The sequence below is a fragment of the Monodelphis domestica genome, chromosome 1 (assembly GCF_027887165.1).
Source record: "Monodelphis domestica isolate mMonDom1 chromosome 1, mMonDom1.pri, whole genome shotgun sequence".
Lineage (NCBI taxonomy): Eukaryota > Metazoa > Chordata > Mammalia > Didelphimorphia > Didelphidae > Monodelphis > Monodelphis domestica.
The window spans coordinates 713992823-714014697 of record NC_077227.1 but is presented as its reverse complement, the minus strand read 5'-3'; the positions used below and the strand labels follow the sequence as shown (position 1 = coordinate 714014697).

The following is a 21875-nucleotide window of genomic DNA, read 5'->3' as shown; positions in this document are numbered from 1 at the left end:
CTCACTAGCCCTCTAATTGTATATCTTCAAATGGATAACTCCTATACATCTCCCTTCAGCTTATCCAAAACAGGACCTTTCCTCCACTAAATCCCCTTCTCTAAACTTCCCTATTTCTGTTGAAGGTATCATCATAATTCCAGTTGCCTCACTTCAAAAACTTGGGAGTCATTTTTGACTCCTGTGAATTTCAAAACTACTCCACCCTATTCAGACTATTCTTTAGAAGATTGGATTTAGCTATTTCCTCATCAATAACAATAGAGATACTTAGAATAATAGAATCAGGTCTTGGAAACTACATTCTCCACCCTACTCAGTGTAACAAGATTAAGAAGGGCTGCAGCAAACTCAAGATTTAATTATTTGAGAATATGGCCTTCAACAAACATGTGCAAAAAAAGGACAGACCTCTGGGCGGTCCTAGGTCAAGCTTGAGCCACCATTGGCACATGTGAGATGCAGGAAGTGAAGTAGAGAACAGCCTCTGGAGTTCTCAGGACTTCCTGTGAGGAGGGCTAGAGTTCAGTACAAGGCTGGTGCTTGAGGTTGGAGGAACCCCGCAGACTGCTTTCCTTCAGATTGGTTCAGAGTGATAAGGACTGATCCCTTTCCCTGCCTTGGCTCTCCAAGGCCTTAAGGCCTGCTTTAGCTCAGCCCGAGCCAGAGTGGTTATGAGTTAAACTTCTTTCCTTCTCTCCCTCTTTCCTTCTCTCTCTCTCTCTCTCTCTCTCTTTCCCTCTAATATTTTCTTCTTCCTGTTGTAATTAAAACACCATAAAAATTTGGCAGCTGCCTTGGGTATTTTATTATTTGGGATTTCCCTTGGTGACCATTTAAATTTAGATTTTCAGTCTCAACCATAATATTCATCCTTTACACTCTTCCCTTGACCTTACTCCCAACATCGAATCAGTAGCCAAATCTTACTAACTCTACCTCCACAACATCTCTCACATCTAATACCTTCTCGCTACTCATATGACCATCACTCCAATTCAGAACAATTTATCACCTCTGCCCTGGACTACTGAATAACTTCCTAATTTGATTCTCTATATCCATTCTCTTCCCGCTTTAATCCAATCTCCCACAGCTGTCAAAATAATCTTCCTAGAGCATGTCTAATGATACTCCACTGTTTAAGAAATTTCAAAGGTTTTGTGTGTGTGTGCTTGAGTTTTGTTTAGGCCTATATGTATACCCACTCACAAATATTAACACCCCCATTAGAATATAAACTCTATGAAGGCAGGGACTACTTCTCTTTTGTCTTTTTGTCCCCATGGGCTATCCCATGTGTGATTTCTGCTTCATGGACCTGACAGAGAAAGGACTCAGAAATAATAAATAGGTAAAGGACAACATGGAATCATCTGTGGAGGAATTATAGTTTCAGATGTTACTCATGATTCCCTAACCCAATCCTTCACCAGAAAAAACTAGCTCATGATATGATACCCATAATTCAGGTCTTCTGACAATCTGGGTGGGCTCCTAAGAAGGTATGAATAAATGCTAAGCTGATTAACTGATTTGTCCCTTATTGCCTCCCTTGGGCCAGATGTTTCCAGATTCAGCCTCCTGTGTCCTGGGCCTGATGCACATTACTCTCCTTCACATACTTCGTATTCTAACCCAACTGGCCTATTTGCAATTTCTCAAACTTAGCCTATAAAGAGACTTAAGTGCCTAACAGAGGAGTTTCTATGTGAGCCTAGAGGAATAATGAAATACTGGTGTCTACTGGGTAGGGGAGTACCATGGTCAGATCTCCTGTCTTCAAGATGCCTGGAATAATCAAAGGCTGAGGAATACAGATGTCAGAGGTGGAACACACAAACGGACAGTATGTATTGGAGTGAGGCAGACCTTCTTGATTCTAGCTATAATCCTGGCCTGCCTTTCACCTTGGGCATAGCAAGGGTTAAATAAATACTTGTTGATTTAGACTGAAAGTCTAAGAGGAAAAGGAACAAAAATGTTCCTGTCACTATAAGTTCCAAAAGCTCCAACCAGCCTGGGAATTATGTTTTGTTCATAATCATTTTTCCCCACTCTCAGTCTGATAGCAGTTGTTACAATCCACTTGAAAAATCATTACCTATCACTGCATGAACTTCCCATGCTGCCTACAACCTGTTTTTACCAGTTACATAGCTGGTGACTGATATATGTATAAGAAGACACTAATTAACTTCAGCCTACAATGAAGATCTTAGCTTTGATGGGACTCTCTGCCATTCTGCAATCATCAAAGAAACTATAGAGCAAGTCTATTTTGAGGCTGATCTTCATCATCCTCCTATCATACCCATCATGCCCTTAAATAGCTGGCCAAAAATTAGTGTAAAAGACATTTGAGACTAGGAATACAAACGTACTTGAGAATTCTGCAATGTAAGCCAATGGACTTATGTATAAATAGCAAAAAGGTTATCTGTGATTCCTCTATCCATCTATCTCTCTATTTCAATAGACCTGTGATTTCATTAATGTGGACTCTTTCTAAACAACAAGGATCTAATTAATGGCAAAGCAAGAGGATTCTGATGTTGACAATCACCACAATCTATTGATTAATAGCTCTTGGTGTCATATATTTGTGTCAGTTCTCCATTTTCTATTATTTAAAAATTAAAATTTGACAACTGAGGTTAAAAATGTAGACAAGTTCAAAGCCAGAAGAAGAAATGTAATGATTGTTATATTCTACCAAATACAGAGTGATATCTATAGCCTCTTTGAAGTCTTCATGGGCCTCCAAACTCAAAAGGTTTCTCCTTTTTCTCCTCCATATATTTTAGCTCTCCCTCCAAAAGGAGAACATTCCTCTTCTGATATCCTTTTGCAACACAGATTTAACAATTATTTGTAGTAATTCACCTAACTTAATGTTAGCATCACTGGGGAAAACTGAACTAAAGAGGCCTCTCTGGTACTGTACAATAGTTGGTTTCATGGGGACCCCAACTCTAAATAGAAATAGTTCTCTGCTAGCAAGCAAGAAGCTTATAGCATATGAAGAAATGTCATCCTTTATTTAACCTTCATGTTCTCTTGGATATGAACTGTAGGAGCTACAATTATTTAAGTAGGTCAAAGAATGTTAAGAACAAGTACATCATTTATATATTTTTATCTATTTTTTTAACCAATTACATGTATTAACAAATTTTTACATGTTTGCCTAAGTTCTGTGATCAAACTTATCTCCTTCCCTTCCCCTCCTGGGGCTGGCAGGCAATTTGATCTGGGCTATATATTTTTTATCATGCAAAACATATTTCCACATTGTTCATTTTTATAAGTGAGTAATCTTATAAAACCAAAACCCCAAAACATAAGCCCAAATAAACAATTGAAAAAAACCATATGCTTTCTGACTCCAACAGTTCTTTCTATGGAGGTGGATAACATACGTTCTCATAAGTCCCTCAAAATTGTCCTGGATCATTGTATTGCTAATGATAGCTAAGTTTATCATAGTTGATCATTCCACAATATTGCTGTTACTGTGTACAGTATTCTCCTGGTTCTGCTTATTTCTGTCTGCATCAATTCATGAAGGTCCTTTGGGAGCATCCAGCAGTCCCCCTGAGGATGAGGGTTTGTTCCATCTAGATGTGTCAAGTAATGGAGCGGAGAAGCACTGTGTGCTCAATCCCACGTGTGTAGGCATCACACAGTGTTCTGCCATAGCACGGAGGTTTGTTTATTATATAGGGTTTCAAGTACATACTTAATTGGCACACAATCAATTTTCTACATATATGTTTCCATGGAACTTAACAACAAGACATGCAGCCTAAGGAGATAGTCAAGGAAACATTGTTGCTATAGATGAATCTAGGGGTTAGTTCTCCCTGACCTAGGAGAATCATTGTTCCTTTTGGTCAGCTTTCACAATCAACCACAATTACTTAGGAAATGAGTAACAAAACATTTTGTAGCTAGGTATAAGAGGTTAGAGGGCAATTTAATGACAGACTAGATTTGGGGTTTTCCTCAATTCACAAGTTCTATTTTTTTTTGTGTTACTTTAAAGCACCTGGCAATGTTGCCTCATTTCTGTCCATAGACAAAATTCAGTGGAGTGTGTCTTGAAGGTGATTGATTTTCTTGGCTTGCCTGGCTTGTAATGGGAGTGAATGTAACTCTGTGAAGAGGAAAAGGAGGGGGGTAATGATCTTTAGGTTTTAATTCTGTGAATATAATCTTTTAGGGCAATAATCTGGGGGGATTAAAGTGGGATATATGAGTATTGATCCTATAAGTATTTGCTCTCATATTATTTCTCCTGTATTGGGGAGAGAATAATAATCATAACAAGTCCATTAGTAGGGAAAATTGGAGACAGAGAAGTCACAGAAGAGGGTTAAGCAGGGGGCTTTGCACTTCCGGGCTTCCCAGACTGTGACTGTGTCAACCAGTGGGGGTCTGTTGGCTCCCCACAAAGGTCTTTCCAGCTCTTTCTGAAATCATCCTGTTCATCATTCCTTATAGCACAATGGTATTCCATCACCATCATATACTCCAATTTAAATATTCAGCCATTCCCCATTTGAGGGTCAATCCTTTAGTTTCCAATTCTTTGCCACCACAAAGAGAGAGACTATAAATATTTTTGTACAAGTAGGTCCTTCCCCCATCCCCCTTTTATTTAATCTCTCTGGGATGCAGACCTAATAGTGGTATTACTAGATCAAAGGGTATGCCAATGCACTTACAGTTTTATAGTCCTTTGTGCTATAAATTGCCCTCCAGAATGGTTGAATCAGTTCACAGCTCCACTAGCAATGCAATAGTGTCCCAATTTTCCTACATCACCTCCAATATTTATCATTTTCTTTTACTGTCATATTGGTCAATTGGATAGGTGTGAGGTAGTAGTTCAGTTGCTTTAAAAGGGATTTAGGACATTTTTTCATATCATTATTGAAAGCTCTAATTTCTTCATCGGAAAAGTGCTTATTCATATCCTTTGATTATTTGTCAACCAGGGAATGGCTTGAATTCTTTAGTTCTTTATACATTTGAGAAATGAGGACTTTATCAGATAAATTTGTTATAAAAATTTTCCCCCAATTTATTGTTTCCCTTCTAACCTTGGTTGCATTGGTTTTGTTTGTACAAGAGCACATTATTTTATACCATTAACAAAGGTGTCAATTTCTTAGATGTTTCCTACTTATCTAGACCATACTGATTGAGAAATACTTCTGTATAACTGATCGGTTTAGAGAATTGGTCCTGAATGACCTCGGTCTTGCTCAGTGGTTCTACTGGTCATTATTAACCACTATTGGTCTCCCTGGTGAATTTTCTCAGGTTTTCATCTCCTGATGCCCCATGAAAAGTTAGATATGCTAGTCTAAGCATTATGTCTTTTGTCAATCATACTGTGTTTTCACTTACTCAGTTAAAAAAATCAATAACTACTTTTCAGATGGGAAAAAGATGCCATGAACAGCCCCAGGAAAAAAAGAGCTTTTGACCTCCACTAGTAGGAAGCAAACACAATGGACAAAACAGCACAATAACAGTAACTTGTAACCTATTTTTATATAAAGATCAACACTTTGTACTTCTGCTCTCCTATCTCACCAGGACACAAGAAGGCATTAATCAAACCACCACTCCAAATCAAACAGGATTCCTTGAAATGAGCAGCTTTTCAATTCCTTCAAGGGAGTGCTATTATCATCATCACCCCTCAGTGCTTCAGCAAACAGATCTCAGGAGCTGCTATACACATGATGACATCACCCTCCAGCCAAGCTTGGGCAAAACCTCTTCAAATTCATTTAGGCTGGGCCACAGATATCATACCTGGAGACTGCTCAGTCAGTCCCCTACCTGTCTATGCCCTTCTAGCTGGGAAGGGGCTGCTAGGGCCAGAGGTCCTCTGGGACCACCTTCCTTTAAACAATCTCTGAAGAGGTACCAAATATGGCACTGGGCATGGAATGAGCTCCTTCCTGCACTCTAATTAAGATGAGACTTGTCAACAACAAAAAATCAATGAATATGAAACATTGTGAGGACACAACAACGGCTACAACCAAGATATTCCCAAACATATATATGCTGATGGTTTAAGGAGTTGGGAATTCAACTGCATGCTGGAAAGACTTTCCATATTGACTAGCAAAAAAAATGGAATTTCTAGTTTCTACTACATTTGTTTGACTATATGCCAGACCTACACAATGGGGTGGAGGCCACAGATCAAATGTCTTTTAGTCCGAATGTTTGAGCCTTGCAGGATCCTCCTAACTATATAACTAGTCTTTTAAAATGGAATAAATTGAAAGGGTATTCTGAAAGGTTCTTAGGATTGACCCAGGCCCATCTAAGGAAGAGATCTAAGGATTTCATGAGGTTCAAGAAGAGGTCTGTGGCATTGAGGCAAACCCCAGCCTCCAGGAGTGGGAAGTAACCTCTCAGCCATTTTTTTTAAACACTTACCTCCCATCTTGGAATCAATACTGTGTATTGGTTCCAAGGCAGAAGAACAGTAAGGGCTAGGCAATGTCGGTCAAGTGACTTGCCCAGGGTCACACAGCTGGGAAGTATCTGAGGCCAGATTTGAATCCAGGACCTCCATCTCTAGGCCTGATTCTCAATCCACTGAGCTACTACCCAGCTGCCTCCTCTCAGTCTTTTAAGCTGGCACATGAAACCCAGTTTCTATTGTTTCTCTCTATTTCATCACCACTTAATACCCACCCCATAATGTGAAGTTTTCCAAAGAATTTCCCAAAGAATTATGATGTCATTTTCTTGGACTAAACCTTTTTATTTCAAAAGGAAAAACAGTACTTGGGACATAATTTTTCCAAAACCCAAACTCTCTAGCATTTAAGACATGACTCATTTAAGTGAAGTATTCTATCAAATATTCAAGTGTAGGTGTTATAGCCACACATCAAATACATTTTGAATGTGGCTACTGTCTACTTTATCTTCAGGAAATCTTCAGGCAAAGAAGATGTGCCTCTGACACTCTATTTCTCTACTTTGATAAGCAACAAAGGAGATGTTCTCTCACTCTGCCTTATTCATTCCTCCACAGCAACAGGAAATAAACAACCAGAAAAGCCAGTCCTGGGGGCAGCTGGATAGCTCAGTGGATTGAGAGTCAGGCCTAGAAATGGGAGGTCCTAGGTTCAAATCTGGCCTCAGACACTTCCCAGCTGTGTAACTCTGGGCAAGTCACTTAACCCCTATTGCCTAGCCCTTATCACTCTTCTGTATTGATTCCAAGATGGAAGGTAGGGGTTTAAAAAAAAAAAAAAGCCAGACCCACTGGCTCCTTTGGTCTGGGGAACCATGCTTAGACAGGTACAGAAGGTTCAATGTGGCACCCTTCTCAGACTATTCTTACAGGTCTGGATTCAACGTCAATTTCTGCACACATAGGACCTTGTACTAAATCCTGGGGATTCACATAAAAATAGGCCCTGACCTCAAAGTGCTTACATATTAAGGACAAAAGGAAGTAAATAAAAGTAATTTCAAGAGGGAGAACACTGGCAAGTTGAGAGGAGGGAAGACCAGGAAGAGTCTGGTCAAGAAGGTGACAATCGCTATGCTTTAAAAGCAGCAGGGAATTCTATAAGGTTCAAGTGAAAGGAGAATATGCCAGAAGGTCACAGATAAAATGTCCTGAATGGGAGAATGCTAACACCCTAGTCTGACAGCAGAGTATATGAAAGGAGGCCATCTGAAACCCAATTGGAAAGGCATGTGGCAGCTGTGCTGGGAAAGGCTTTCTTTATATACCAGGTTGAAGCCATAGGGGAGCCACTGAAGATTCATTTCTTTCTGCATGGTTTTAATTCCCCTCGCCATCCCTAAAACCCATCTCTGGAAGCACATAGGTTCTGAGTATTCTTCCCAAAATACAGTACTAAGAACTGTCCACAAGATTCCCACCTTAGTCTGAGCAGGGTAGAGAATGATTATAGGTTAATGAACACTGAATCTTGAACTATCTAAAATGACGGGGATCCTATCTTGTCTGGATTTTACTCTGGGGGAATCTGTGGCTGCTGACGTAGCTGATGTGCCCCATGACTAGTCTCTCTCTAGTCAGTGCCCCTGTCAGATTGGCATACTTTTTTCCAGGATGCATCTCCTGAACAGCATACTCCTTGCTGCTTCATTAGACCACAAAGGATCACCATGAATTATCAAATACTATGCCAGGAAAGAGACCATTACAGGTCCTGCCTTACTCACATGCTAGAAAAGTTATGACTATAATACCTGGAAAAGCTGTGAATAAGATGGCCACTTAATAACCATCTTAAAGTTATGTAGGGAGAGGCTCAGATCTAATAGTCAAAATATATAGGCAACTAATAGAAATATGTAAAATTAAAAGTCATTACCCAATATATAAAAGGTCAAAGGATACGGACACAGTTCTCAAAAGAAAGGCATACTATAAGAAAGAAATCTCTAATAATAAGATAAATTGAAGTCAACACACATCTTCATGTTCAGAAAATTGATCAAGATGACAAAAGAAGGAAATAGTTAAGGTTGGAAGAGTTGTGCAATGATGAATTCACTAATGTTCCTGAATTTGTCCAGCCACTGTGAAAAACAAGGAACAATCATGCTGCCACAATCGCACCACAATGCGGGCTGAGGGGTGTAGAGAAGTGCCCTTCTTGGCCTTTCCTCCCTCCAAGCTGCCCCCAAACCACTAGGGATGCCTAAGAAGAAAAAGGCCATCTTCAGGGAGAGTCCTCATCTGCTTGCTCTTAGCCTTGCTGGGTGATTTGACTGCTCACAGAGTATGAATGAATTGGAAATCAATAGCTCTCAGGCCTTCTGAGATTGAAGACAATTGATAAACAATGTTTGAGTGACTACAAAGTGCCAGGAACTGTGTTAACCACTGGGCATACCTAGATAACCATAAACTTTAGGTCTCTGCCCAATGGCCAGGGAATCAACATACTTCTGGAGGAACTGAACCACATATCAGGATTGATGTTCTTGTAGAAAAAGAAGCAAAAACATAAAAAGTTGGGGCCCAAGGGACAGGTGGCTAACAGGCTCTCCTTAAGGAAAGTCCATCATATTGAGTGGCCAAAGACAGCAAACAACATCTCCCAAGGAGTACTAGAAGATCACGGCACACCAACATCAATTACAGATGAAGACAAGATACAGAAGAGATTCGACAAATGTGACAAAATCTTCCAAAGCAAACATATGCTTTTAGGAATCTTCAGGAATTCGAGATCAAGGTGGACACAGTGAAGAACAGAGAAAAGAATGGAAGTGACTACAGCTTCATATAAATAAAAAATACTTCTTTTCGCAGAAGGAAGTTGGAATGAGTTAGACAAGAACCAATATGTCTGTTGGTTAAACGATAGATCATATTTAAGCTTCCCAATTCTGCAGGGTCATCCCACCACCTACCTGCCATACTGTTATACCCTCTTCTTCCTCTCTCCATACTCTACATCTCTCCAGAACAAACATCTTTTCCTTAACTAATCTCTATGTGTGTAGTCTTTTTCTATTAGAATGTAAACTCCTTGAGGGCAGGATCTATTTTTAAAATATTTCTATCACCAAACCTTAGCACAATGCTTTGCACATAGTATATGCTTAACAAATATCCCTCCTCCTTTTCTTTCTTCCATATCTTTAGTATTTCTTTGAGATAAAACAAGAAGCAGGGATAATTATCATTTTATAAGTATGGAAAATAGGGCTAAAAGAAGAGAAGGGACTTGCCAGTGCTAAACAATGAGAAAGTCAATGACAATAGATGGAAATAGGTCCCTCAGTTTCCTACATGTTCAGACTCTAAATGAAAAAGTGTGTTGAAATCACCACCTAACCTCATCTCTGCTCTCCTATATTTTTATCTCTTCCAAATTAAAAATGTGACTTTAGAAATATCATATTGGGCGCAATCAGGTGGCTCAGTGGATAGAGTCAGGCCTGCAGTAGAGAACTCCTGGATTCAAATGTGACCTCAGACACTTCCTAGCTATGTGACCCTGAGCAAGTCACTTAACCTCCATTGCCTAGCCCTTACCTAGCCCTTACCACTCTTCTGCCTTAGAACCAATACACAGTTAAAATTCTAATATAGAAGGTAATTTCTTTAAAAATAAATAAATATATTTTTTCTTTATCCTGTGAAGTTTTTTGCAATAGCCGAGTTATTTTCCAGTTTTCTTAGTAAACTGTATTGTCTATTTTCTTCAGTTAAAGATACATGAAAATAATTAATGAAGAAACCATCAGTATTAAGATTAAGCAGGCTTAAGACTGCATCCCAAAGATATTTTTGCAAAAAAGAAAAGAAGGGAAAAGGACCTTTATGTAAAAAAAAAAAACTCTGGCTGCTCTTTTGTGGTGGCAAGGAATTGGAAACTGAGGAGATGTCCATCAATTGTGAAATGGCTAAACAAGTTGTGGTATATGATTGTGATAGAACACAATTATGCTACAGGAAATGATGAACAGGATGTTTTCAGAAAAATCTGGGAAAACTTACACTAACTGATACAAAATAAAGTAAGCAGAACCAAGAAAACAGTGTACATATTAACAAATATTGTAAGAAGATCAATCATGAGTGACTTAGCTACTCTCAGGAATACAATGATCTAAGACAGTTCCAAAGGACTCATAATGAAAAATGTTATCCATCGCTAGAGAAAGAATTGATGGAGTCTGAATGGTGATCAAAGAACACTTTTTTTTAAACTTTATTTTTCTTGGGTTTTTTTGTTCTGTTTCCTTTCACATGACTAATATGAAAATATGTTTGCATGACTGCATATGTATAACCTATATCAAGTTGCTTGATTTCTCAATGAAGTGGGGAGGGGATAAAGGGAGGAAAACATTTAGAACTCAAAAACTTTTTAAAAGAATGTTAAAAAAATGTATTTACATATAATTGGGGAAAAGGATTAAAAAAAGATTAATTAATTAATTAAAAAGATTAAGTAGGCTGATTAAAATAGTTGCAAGTTTGTAGACTGAGGCAGCTATACAGTACAGTGAATAGTTGTACTTGGGAGTTAGGAAGACCTGAATTCAAATCTGGCCTTAGATACTTACTAGCAGCAACCTCTGTCTGCTTTAGTTTCCTCAGCTGTAAAATAAGGATTATAAGAGGCACTATCTTCCAGAATTATTGGGGAGATCAAATGTTTAGGCACAGTACCAGGCACATAGAAGGTGCTTTAAACATTAATTATTAATTAACCAAAAAAAAGATGGTCCTTTTCTCTTTCTTAAAAAAAAAAATTAAGCCCCCAGAATATGACTCAAGTCTGCCTGCACTGAAGATTCATTAGTACATAGAAACTACTAGCCCTAAATGTTAAAGTCCAAGAGAGCTCTAGAAGTCAGGGTCACATAGCTAGGAAGTATCTGAGGCCACACTGGAACTGTAAGGATTATTTATGAACAGGCACTGGTGTTACTTTGAGGATGATAAATGATGGTCTAAAGGAGCTTGTTATGAAGGCGGTGAGGTGATGAATGGTAGGAGCCTTGATGAGGTGGGCTATGCTAACAATTGGTGTTACTCCAAAAATAGAGGATCCTCCATTATAAGAGGGTGATGGAGAGATGAAGGAAAAGTCTCCCCTATCTGGTGATGAAAGGGGTACCCCCAAATTCCTTTGGACGAAACAGCCCAAAGGACAAGCCTCCTCTGAGTCTTCTGATTCAGCAGGGGAGGGGTCTTGATTTGCACTTTGTTGTGGCTGATCTATAGCCTCAATGAGTTGCCTTCCCCTAGCTCCTTGAATAAGCCACTTGAAAATATTTGACTGCGAGTTATATTATGTGACAATGAATATAAGGAAAGATGGGGAGTTGGGTTGTGGAAATCGGAGTCCCTGCTCTCTAATCCCAGAGGTCTGTGGCTCTGGCAGCTGTCAAGCAAAATTCAGAGTTTCTACTCCCCTTCCCAGTATTTCTCACTCCTAATATAATACTACTAGGGCCAAGGAATAATCAGAACAGGTGCAAAAGGCTAAGGGGAGAGTCAGGCTCTCAGGCAGAGAGTCCACGATGCTCTCGGGTCTGAAGAGAATCAACACTCTGGTTGGATGTTCTCTCAGAGGAGAAATGTTGTTGAAATACTTTTTAGGATTAGTCTCAGGGCTAGTCACTGGCAAATCTCCAGTTGTCTCTTGTCAAGATCTCCAGCAAGGATAATGCTTCCTGCCTCTTCGAGATCCCCATTCAAAAGCCCAGAATTCTTCTTGGAACTCCTCTAAGCCTCTTCTCTCCCAGAATTCTCTGCTACCAACTGTCTTTGCTGTCAATCATCTCTTCTTTCAATGTTCCATCTTTCCCTTTACAGTCTGCCCTTACAGAACCCAGGACCTCCTGGTCTCTAGGCCTGGCTCTCAATTCACTGAGCCACATAACTGCCCCCAACTCCATCTCTTCTGAAAATATATTCCTATGTAACACATGGACAAACAAAGCTTGAGCTTAGGGCTAGATGTTAGTAGCCTTAATTCAAATCTTCCTCTGTTTATCTACTGGGACAGACAAATAATCCATTTCTAGGATTAGGATAGCAAAGCCAGTTCATTAAGATGGGTCTTCTATTCTCAATCAAATTTTCATTGTGTAAACCTTAAAATTTCACAGACTTATGAATGTTAAAAATTTTACTCCACAGTGAGGAATCCTCCAATTCCCTACTTGAAATAATTCCCTACCAGATAGTGAGAACTCTACTTGAATGTGAAAACTCCTTGCTATGGGAGGATCTCTACCCTATCCCTACTTGGGACTGCTTTAGGGGAGAAAACTCCTTGCTATGGGAGGACCTCTATTCCACCCCTACTTAAGAATGCTTTAGGGCAGAAAACTCCTTGTTAAACAATGAAATTACTTGAAAACCATACTTATAAAGGAGTTCTTTGAGCCATGAATTGATACAATGGGATGCTAAGAGCCTATAAAGGTGGGGCAACTTGTAAACTACTTAGACCTAAAAGGTGAAAACTTATTCAGAGGTTTTCTCTTAATGAAATTAGTCAACACAGCAGCATTTTTTTTCTGACTTACTAAAGAGATTAATCTACTCAGCTGTGAATTCAAAATGGGCTATCTTTTGGAAAACATCTACAGTGATTTGGTAGATGTAGGGACTTAGCGGAGGTGACATGGGAGAAAAACCCCTATATAAGAAAAAGCAGAATCTCTTGAGGGGATATCCTTTTGGAGAAATCCTTTTGGAGGATCTTTGATGAGGATCGCTTGGGAAGAATCTCTTGAGAGAGGCTCTGGAGAAGGGAAGCTCTTGGAGGACAATCTCTAAGGAGGTCTCGCTGGAGCTCCTCTAAGGGGACTCTGTCCCTCTGGAGGCTCTGGAGAGAGGCCTTTTGGAACAGTCTCTGGCTGGAAGGCTCTCTGGTGAAGTCAGCTGAGATGGAGCTGGCCTGGTGTCACTAGAATCCTTGCTTAGGCAGACCTTGTGGTGAATGTTAAAAGACTGACTGACTGATTCTCTCTCTTAAGACTCAGGTCTAAGCCATATTGGCTTGAGGCCCTTCATAATTATTCCTTTCCTACTCTTTCTCTCTTTCTCTAATTCCTCATTATATTATTAATTAAAAATCTCTATAAAACCCAGTTGACTTGGGTATTTGAATAATTGGGAATATTTCCCTGGCGACCACCTTATATTTGATTTAAAAACCAAGACACTGTAGTGAAACATATTTTCTGCGGTCAAATTTACTCACCCTCTCTTATATCTATCACAATTTATATCTTCCACCATTTTAACTCACTACAGTTTAAGACATCAGCCATTTTAAATCTAACAATTGACATACCTTCAGGTGGCATCTGTTTCTCAAATTATTCTCCAAGATTAGTAGAGTAATTTAAGGAAAGAGTTGGATAAAATAACAGGCCATCAGATCAAATTTTTAAAATTTGTTGTAATTTGTTTTCCCTAGAGCTTTAAAAGAAAGCAAAATCTTATTGTTTATACAGATAGTGTGGGAAGTTGGCATTTGGCCAAATGCAACTGTTGTTGGTCTAGAGAGTTTCAAAGTCAAGTATTTAGATGTACTCAAGCTAATCCATGGATCCATGAGTATTTATTAAGTGCCTACTATGTGGGGGTGTACCAGTACAAAGAATGAAACAAGTCCTATTTACAATAAGCTTGCATTCTAATGGGGGAGACGAGGACATATAAAAAAACAAAGCAAAGGCTCTTAATATTTTCATGTCATGAGTTCCTTTGGAAGTCTTGGACTCCTTTTCATAGGAATGTTTTTAAATGCATAAAATAAAATGCATAAGAGTATAGAAGAAACCAATTATACTGAAAGTCATCAAAAAAATTTTTTTTCAAAATAAGCTCATGGACCCCAGTTTAAGAATCCCTTATCTAAAGCACCAATAGAAAGTTAATAAATTCAAATATCTACAAAGTGGTTAATTACAGGATAGCTGGGGAGGGAGGGCACTAGCAGTTGAAGAGATCAGAGAAGGCCCATACAGAAGAGGTGCCTGGTGGGTATCTCCAAGGGAGAGGGCTCTATAAGGCAGAAATGAGGAAAAAGTGCATTCCAGCCATGAGGAAAGGTCAACTAAAAAGAATGGAAACAGAAGATGAAGAGTCCAGAAGGAACAATAAAGGGAGAGTAGTTTGGTTGGTACAGAGTGGTAGGAGGAGAAATGAAGGAGAAACAGCAAGCTTGAGGGGGAGGCTTAAGTCAGGGGGCTTAGCAGCTTAAAAGCTATGGAGAAGAGTTTTTGTCTTAAGGGCAACAGGGAGCCACTGGAATTGGAATGAGGGAGTCCCAGTGGTGGATGGGCACTTAAGGAAACCTACTCTAGCAGCAGGGCATGGGTGAGGTTTGAAACAAGGAGACCTATAGAAGGCTGATACAATAACTAAATAAGAGGCAATAAGGGCCTGAACTCAAGTGTGGCCAGAAAGAAGGGGTCAGACATAAGAGAGATTGTGAAGGCAGACATGGCAAGATTTGGATGACTGACTGGATATGGGAGGTGAAGAGAGACCAAGAAGTCCAGATAATTCTGAGATGACAAATGACACTAGAAGAAGGATGATGCCTTCAAGAGAAACAGGGAAATTTGTAAGAGGGGAACGTTTCAGGGGAAAGATGAGATCATTTCTTGATATATTAAGTAGGGATGTCAGCATCTGGTGAGGAGAAAGAGGAAAGGAACAGTGGAAGAAAAGTTTCCCTACAAAGCCTGCTCTATCGGACCCTCTGATACCCAATAGGATTCAGGAAGCAACTTGGGCATGCAGAGGGGAAAAATGACCCCATGGGGACTCAACTGCCAGGACTTGATTAGGATGATCAAGTGACCAAGCTCAGAATGGCTTGTGGTGCCAACCTGTGAGTATATACTCTTACAAATTAATTTCAATTTACTTCCATCACTAAAAAAGAGGAGGTGCTCTCAAGATACCCTGAAGCATACTCTCAGATTAGTAAAATATGGCTCTGCAAATGAAAGCCATCTACTTTTTGTCATTTTCTGTCAAAGGAATTCAGTAACAACTACTGTGTCCAGAGCATTCTGAATTCTTGGCATTGTATGTTGACTTCTTTTTTTTTTAAACATTAAAACATTTTAAACATTATTTTATTTGGTCATTTCATTGGAGACAAAGATCATTTTCTCCCCCACCCCCAACCCATAGCCGATGCGCAATGTATGTTGACTTCTTAAGAAAGGCCTTTCCATTCTCTTTCTTTATGTCCTCTCTAGCATCTCTCCAACCATGACAGATCAACTGACATCTATAAAATGACAGTTAGTATAGCCATTTAATTCTACAACATTTTGTCAATATCCCTGGGGATCTAAGGGCCTTGTGAAGGAGATTCTGCAGAGAAAGCACTCCTTCAACCTTCCTGCCAGTGCCCTTTCCTAGCAAGATGCTCTCATTATCTTTCCCCTGAAATTGTTCTCTGTGGGTGACCAAGGAGTTAAATCCCCCCAAACTCACCCTCCTCTATCCTGTAAGTTCACAAAGAGGACACAGGTGCAGAGAAAAGAGCAACTAACCTTGAGAAGGATATGGAAGGCCAAGAGAAATCTCCTCCCTGGCTCCAGAGGCCAGGCTCTACTCAAAAGTATGTTTGTTGACTGTTTGATGCCAATTATGAGTTCAGATTAGTTCCCACAGTAAAAGAGATAAAATAGGGTTTGCTTCTAGCTTCGGAGGAAGCAGTAGCCTAAAGCTTGCTGATGAGTAACATGGTGGATTAAAGCTAGATTGGTATAAGCCTGCAGTGTGAGAGTCTCTCCTCCCTTTGCTCTACCCTACCTCTCGGTCCCAATTCTGGGATCCCCAAGATTGCAGCATTTCCCTCTTAAAGTAATGGTAACTATAATCTCTGTAGAGACTATGGAACAAGTGTGTTATATACATTTAAGAAAGAAAAGAAGGATGGGGGGAAAGTCTGTATTTCCTTACTCTTTCTGCCCCACATCTGTGCTGCAATGACACTGACTTTTTTTTTTTTTGCTTTTCCTTGCACAGAAGACTCCATTCATCTCCTGACTTTGGGCATTTTCCCTGGTTGACATCCATACCTGGAATTCTCTTTCTCCTCATCCCTGTCTCTTTCAAGCCCAGCTAAAATCTCATTCTCCCTAACAAGCCTTTCCTCATCTCTTAGTGTTCGTGCCTTCTCTGTTGATTATTTCCAGTTTTTCCTATCTATACCTTGTTTGTACATGGCTGTTTGCACATTGTCTTCCCTATTAGACTAAGAGCTCTTGAAAGCAGGGACTTTCTTTTGCTTTTCTTTGTAACCCCAGCACTTAGCATAGTGTCTGGCACACAGCAAGTATTTTAACAAGTGTTGTGTTCTTTTAAAAGATTTCCCCATAGATGCTTTACCACAGTGAATTGTCCTAGACATCTATGACCTATCTTGATCACACATCATATTATCTTACTGTAACTATTTTAATCTTCCAGACAATCTATTTTTTCATTTGTGGAGAAGAAAAGAACACATGAAGTTTTAGATCTTTTCAGCTCAAAGTGTTGGTGAAATCAATGGGAAATAGCTAAACTCGGCTTCAAATTGTAGAAAAGTACAGAAATAAGCTTTCTATTCCATTCACATTGATCCAGAGAACTACTTCATTTACTGAGATTTCTATTCTGGAAAAGATGTGGTGTAGAAGGCATAGAGAATGCCTTGTATAAACTGATATACATTTGGCACAAGGGAAAAAGCTAACAACTCTAACGAGGCACATTTTTCTTAGGATAGTTATTAACACTTATTGAATATCCACAGGGCTTCCTTACTGAATATCTGTGGGTTTATTATCCCTATCCAAACAAAATTTGTTTTCCCACAGGAGAAAGGATAAAGTAATGTCTCCATAGGGAAAACAGAAAAAGAGCTCTCCTCTGGGGGTGAAAAAGGGTAAGTGCTCCTCACCCTGGAAAGATGTTGCTTATTAATGCATGCACTATCACATAAAGAGAACTAAGTCAAATTTATAAGAATACAAGTCATTCTCCAATCTGCAAATGGTCAAAGGACATGAACAAGAAAATTTCAGATGAAGAAATCAAAGCTATCAACAATCATATGAAAAAATGTTCTAAGTCACTAGTAGAGAAATACAAATAAAACAACTCTGAGATACCACCTCACACCTACCTATCAGATTGGCCAATGCAACAGTAAAAGAAAGTGATAAATGTTGGAGGGGATGTGGCAAAATTGGAGCACTAATACATTCCTGGTGGAGGAGTGAACTGATCCAACCATTCTGGAGGGCAGTTTGGAATTATGCCCAAAGGGATATAAAATAGTACATACCCTTTGATCTAGTTATACCAACACTGTCTGTATCCCAAAAAGATTTTTTAAAAAGGGGAAATGACCTACTTGTAAAAAAAATATTAATAGTAGCCCCTTTTGTTGTGGCAAAAAATTGGAAATTAAGGTGGTGTCCCTCAATTGGGGAATGGCTAAACAAACTGTAGTATATGATTGTAAAGGTGTGAATTTCAAAACTATTCCACCTTGTTCAGACCATTCTTTGGAGGATGGGATTTAGCTATTTCCTGATCAATGACAATGAAGATACTTGGAGTAACAGAGTCAGGTCTTTGGAAACTGCAGTCTCCACCCTACTCAGGTAGAGATTAGGAAGGGCTGCAGCAAAACTCAAGATTTAATTGAGAATATGGCCCTCAACAGACATGTGCAAAAAAGGACAGACCTCTGGGCGGTCCTAGGTCAAGCTAGAGCCACCAATGGAACTTGTGAGGCACGGGAAGTGAGGTAGGGAACAGCCTCTGGAGTTCGCTCAGTTCCTGCTAGGAGCTTGAGGAAGGAGGAGGCCCGCAGACAGCTTCCCTTCAGATCGGTCACGTGAGTCAAGGACTGATTCCTTCTCTACCTTGGCCCTTTGGGCCTAATCTCCCTCTGGCTTGGCCAGAGGTTGAGTAACCCCTTTCCCTTTCCTCCTCTCTACTTCTCTCCCTCTCCCTTTTCTTACTCCCATTGTAATTAAACCACCATAAATTCCATTCTGACTTGAGTGTTTCATTTTAGGAATTTCATAAGTAAATTCCTTGGCAGCCATAGTTTTAATATTATAACAACCTTCAAAGGTGATATTTTCACTACAACAAAGGAATACTATGGTGCTATAAGGAATGATGAATAGGATGATTTCAGAAAGAGCTGAGAAGACCTACCTGAAATGATGCAGATTGAAGTAAACAGAACAAGAACATCATATATAGTAACAGCAATATTATGGAATGATCAACTGTGAAAGACTTAGCTACTCTCAGCAATACAATTGATCCAAGGCAATTCTGAAGGACTTAAGATAAAGAATGCTATCCACCTTCAGAGAAAGAACTGTTGGAGATAGCATGCAGATCAAAACATACTATTTTTCACTTTAGTTTATTTGGGTTTTTATTTTGGGGTTTTGGTTTTATATCATTATTCTCTTAAAAAAATGAACATGGAAATATGTTTGCATCATAATACACATAAAACCAGACTGAACTGCTTTCCATCTCTGGGAGGAAGGAGAAAAGGGAAGGAGGGAGGCAATCTGTATCATATAACTTCAGAAAACTTATGTGGAAAATTGTTAGTACATGTAATTGGTAAAATTAAATACATTTTTTAAAAAACACTATCACCTACTGCCTGAGGAAGTAAAGAGCTGTGAAGAGCTGGAATCTATAAAATCCTCAAAACTATCCAGCTTTCATTGAGACAGTAAATGCTCTCAGTGACTTAAGAGACAGCAGCATTGATTTACAGACAACTGGACAGAGGGCCCCCAGCTGCTCCCAATTAACCACCTGGAAAAGAAATATCCATAAGCTGCCAGGAAAAAAATAGGGACCCGGAACTCAAGGCAAAGCTATAAAAATCTCAACTGGGAATAGCAGTAGCACTGACTTCACAGGATTGTTTTAAGGACAAAATTAGGTGACCTATCTAAATGCTAGCTATTATTATTATATTATCCCAGCTCTTCTACCTAATAGTTATTTGATCACAGACAAATCATTCATCTCTCTGGGCCTTAGTTTCTTCATCTATAAAATGAAAAGGTCCCTTCTAACTCTAAAATCTTATGATCCTACTGTTATTTTTTAGAATCAACATGAGAATACATCAGATATGAAGAGACCCTCCTGTGTTACATCCAACCAAAATGGGCACTTCCTCTCAGTGTTGAACTGAAGTTAGATGCTATTCATGAATGAGACTACGTTGATTGCATCAGGTCACAGGCCATTACAAGGCTTTCCTAATGATTTCCAATCAATTAAAAGAGAATGGCCTCAATAATAAGAAAGTTTCCATATACTCCAAAATATTTATACCAGTATTTTTTGTGATAGCTAAGAATTGGAAACTAATTAGGTACTCATCAATTGCGGAATGGCCAAACAAGTTGTGAATATTGTCGTGCTGTAAGAAACGAAAGATGTGGAGGACAGCTGGGTGGTTTAGTGGATTGAGAGCCAGGCCTAGAGATGGGAGGTCCTAGGTTCAAATCTGGCCTCAGACATTTCCCAGCTGTGTGACCCTGGACAAGTCACTTTACCCCATTACCACACTTCTGTCTTTGAATCAATATACAGTATTGATTCCAAAAAGGATTTGAAAAAAAAAAAAGAAAGAAGTGACAGATATGATAAATACAGAGAAGCCTAGAAAGATCTTTATGAACAGATGCAAAGTGAAGTAAATGGAGGTATTATATAGAGTAACTACCCCACAAAAAAAACAATCAAAAGTAGCAAAAATATCAAGATCAAGCAGGACACAAATGAAATAATAGAAGAAGCCACCCCCTAACTCATCTTAGGTGAGAGGTCCATATAAAATGGAAGAGGAAGGAAGGGGGATAAATGGGATACTGAGGGGGAAAGAAAGGGGGAGGGAAGAGAGGAGAGAGAGAGAAAGAGAGTAATGGAGGGAGAGAGAGAGTAATAGAGGGAAAGAGAGAGAGAAACAAAAAGCCAAACAGAAAAATCTAAATTAGATAAAGCATGGCAGGCTGTGTAGATATACTTGGCCAGTCCCAGAATCAAATAAGGACATCATCAGGCTAGACTATATTTGGGAATCACCCAATCCTTGACACAAAAGCCTATTTTTAAAAAATTATATGTACAAGCAATTTTTAACAATTATTATCTGACATTTTACAATTCAGATTCTCTAAAAGCCTATCTTTTTCACATCAAGAATCTCTTGGTAATACCCTATGGCTATAAATGGTTCACCATATGGTGTGCCATAATCTCAGAAATGATGTGACCCCAAAAGCAATAAAAAGATACATGGAATATCAATCAGGCTGCAGCACCCTGGCCATAATAACTTGGGCTCACAAAGCTCCTCTAGGTGTGTAGTACAAGAAAAGGAGATGGCCAAGCATGGAGCAAGAGCACCAAATTAAGAATGAGCTAAGTGCTACACTGCCACAAGATGCGAAGAGAAAAAGAGAAAAGTCTTTAAATGAGAGACCTAGAGTAGATTATGATCTGTGTTAGAAAGTGTTCCACCAAAGACATTTCCAACTGAATTTGCTTTAAGTTATATGAACTAACTATGCTGCTGCAAATCCCTTAGATTCAAAATTCCAAACAGCATACTTAGGGCTAAATGTCATAATGTAAAAATAGACTCGTATCCAGGACTTCAATCCCCAGAAGTCCGTGCTCCACTTTCCCAGAATGCTTTGTAATCTCACTGAATTCTCACCTGGGATGAGAGCAAAATATTATTTAAAAGTTCTCTGGGGGGCAGCTGGGTGGCTCAGTGGATTGAGAGTCAGGCCTAGAGATGTGAGGTCCTAGGTTCAAATCTGGCCTCAGACACTTCCTAGCTGTGTGACCCTGGGCAAGTCACTTGACCCCCCATTGCCTAGCCCTTACCACTCTTCTGCCTTGGAGCCAATACACAGTATTGACTCCAAGAAAGGTAAGGGTTTAAAAAAAAAAAAGTTCTCCGCCATAGGTGGGGTCTCTTTTTTTTCTCTTTTTACTTCCGCTTCGGAGCACACGGCTCTCCACCTAGCAGGCAAGATGTGAGTGGTTGTGAATAGGCTCTCTGAGCCTAGACATGTGCTTTTCTTACTTGTGTTTTCTTTATATTTTAATCTTCAATAAACCTCATAAAAATATAATATTCCTTGCAGAGAGAAACTAATTTCTATCTTGCCTCAGTCTCCCCTAATTTTTAATCTTAACAATAAACATACTTTCTGACATTGCAAAACACAGGACCTCTTTAGGTGTTTGGCCCAGGGATGCAGGTTGGGATTCTATC

At 39.3% G+C, this 21875-nt stretch overlaps 1 protein-coding gene across 2 annotated transcripts in view; it reads right to left on the bottom strand.

Moving 5' to 3' along the window:
• The window catches only part of CFDP1 (craniofacial development protein 1), a 155861-nt gene that overhangs the window by 118905 nt on the left and 15081 nt on the right, over positions 1–21875 (bottom strand). The window lies entirely within an intron of this gene.